The sequence below is a fragment of the Durio zibethinus genome, unplaced genomic scaffold (assembly GCF_047325235.1).
Source record: "Durio zibethinus cultivar Kanyao isolate XHJ-2024 unplaced genomic scaffold, ASM4732523v1 HiC_scaffold_3, whole genome shotgun sequence".
In the NCBI taxonomy this organism is placed as follows: Eukaryota; Viridiplantae; Streptophyta; class Magnoliopsida; order Malvales; family Malvaceae; genus Durio; species Durio zibethinus.
The window spans coordinates 6,524,610-6,527,133 of NW_028323044.1; positions in this window are offsets into that span (position 1 = coordinate 6,524,610).

Genomic DNA, 2,524 nt, shown 5'->3' on the forward strand with positions numbered 1-2,524 from the left:
GTGAAGTTTCGTTGGAAGATGACTCGTTTTCTATTTTTCACGATTTTCGAAACTTTTTGCGGTTCGGGATTTTTTAAAATTTTTTTATAAGGATTTTTGGCCCCAAATTTTGTAGGCATGATCCTTCTATTTTTGTTGGCATGCACAAAAAAATTCAGCTAAAAACTCGAAGTAGAGAAGATTTTGTGACCGTTTGAAAAAAGTGTCCCCATTTCAGACACTTTAACGGCTACTGGTAGCAAACCTGTAAAATCTCAAATGCTCTTTAAGGGGGTGTGAATTCTCAGAGGTTTGATGAGGGATAGGGGGCCAACACAAGGCCAAGTACCAGCACCAATCGCACATCATGTGCGCACACCCCCCCGGCCCCCCTCCCAATCGCCGGAACCCCAATGCCGCCGGTCAGGTTCTCCGGCGGTACTCCGGCGGTACTCCGGCGATGCTCCGGCGATGCTCCGGCGATGCTGTCCCGAGTGAAAAAAATGCGGCACCAGCACATGCTGGAGCCAAGCATGGGCACCGTGGCTCAAAATCGAACTTCGGCCAAGGCCTCGACCATCAATGGCACATGATGACGCATGGTGATGGCACATGCATCGACCATCATCGGCATAGGCTGCCCTTCGGTACGGGCACTTGCCTCGACCGCCATCGGCACAAGCTGGGCCCTGGTGTGGGTTGTTGCCTCGATCACAATCGGCACATGCTGAGCCTTGGTGCGGGCGGTTGCCTCGAGCACCATCGGTAGACCCTGGGCCCTGGTGCGGCCGGTTGCCCCGATAACCATCGGCACACGCTGGGCCCTGGGGCGGGCGCTTGCCCCCAGCACCATCGGCACACGCTGGGCCCTGGTGCGGGCGGTTGCCCCGAACAGCATCGGCACAAGCCGGCCCTTGGTGCGGGCTCCTGGCTCGACCACCATCGGCACACGCTGGGCCCTGGTGCGGGCGGTTGCCTCGAACACCATCGGCACACGCCGGCCCTTGGTGCGGCCGGTTGCCTCGACCACCATCGGCACACGCTCGGCCTTGGTGAGGGCGCTTGCCTCGACCACCATCGGCACACGCTGGGCCCTGGTGCGGGCGCTTGCCTCGACCACCATCGGCACACGCTCGGCCTTGGTGCGGGCGCTTGCCTCGACCACCATCGGCACACGCTGGGCCCTGGTGCGGGCGGTTGCCTCGACCACCATCGGCACACGCTCGGCCTTGGTGAGGGCGCTTGCCTCGACCACCATCGGCACACGCTGGGCCCTGGTGCGGGCGCTTGCCTCGACCACCATCGGCACACGCTGGGCCCTGGTGCGGGCGGTTGCCTCGACCACCATCGGCACACGCTGGGCCCTGGTGCTGGCGGTTGCCTCGACCACCATCGGCACAAGCCGGCCCTTGGTGCGGGCGGTTGCCTCGAGCACCATCGGCACACGCTGGGCCCTGGTGCGGGCGGTTGCCTCGACCACCATCGGCACACGCTGGGCCCTGGTGCGGACGGTTGCCTCGAGCACCATGGGCACACGCTGGCCCTTGGTGCGGGCTCTTGCCTCGACCACCATCAGCAGAAGATTGCCCCTACGTCGAACACCATCGATACATGCCGGGCCTTGGTGTGGGCACATGCCTCGAGCTGGTGCGGGCGGTTGCCTCGACCACCATCGGCTCACGTTGGCCCTTGTTGCGGGCACATGCCTCGACCACCATCGGCACCTGCGCACCCTCGGTGTGGGATTTGCTTGTTTGGAAAAAGTGTCCCCGTTTCAGACATTTTAACGTCTACTGGTAGCATATCTGTAAAATCTCTAATGCTCTTTAGGGGGTGGTGGTCCGGCACCCCCTCTCCCCCCCCCCACGGGGGGAGTAGGTGTGCGCGATGGGCCTCCCATTGCGTGCACCCCGGCCAACGTCCCTCGAACAAAATACAGGGCGTGCATGCCTTCCGGCGATTTTTGTCCGGCGACTGGTTGCTCCGGTGACCGGCAGGCGCCCATGGCCTCGATCGGTTGGCTTGCATGCAAAAAAAGGGAGCCGAGCTCCAGCCCGTGCACGCGGCGGATGCTGCCCTAGAACCCAGACCAAGTCCCTGAATCGGGCAACGGCTCCCTGGGGTGGCGCGAGCAGAAGCTGCGGTTGCGGGCTTGGCCCGGCCAAGTCTCTCGGTATTTGACGGTCTCGCGGTCCCTTCTCATCGGCCACAAAAATGCCTTGGCCTCGACGAGGCCGTGCACGCAGCCGATGCTGCCCGAGACCCCAGGAACAAGTCCCTGAATCGGGCAACGTCCCCCTGGGGTGGTGTCAGCGGAGCTCGCGCGTGCGGTCTCGGCCAGGCCAAGCATTGGTGGTATCGCACCGTTGTTGCCTGTCGGATGGCAGGGGCAGTCTCGTGGCCCTTGCTCGTGTTATTCTCGTGCCAAGCGGTTGTGGCGTGGCCTCGCACGTCGTTTCCTCCGCTCGCTCGTCGAGCAATCGATCGGGTGGGTTGTGGACCGGCGCGCGTGGATGCTGCCACCTGTACGCAATGGGCATATGAG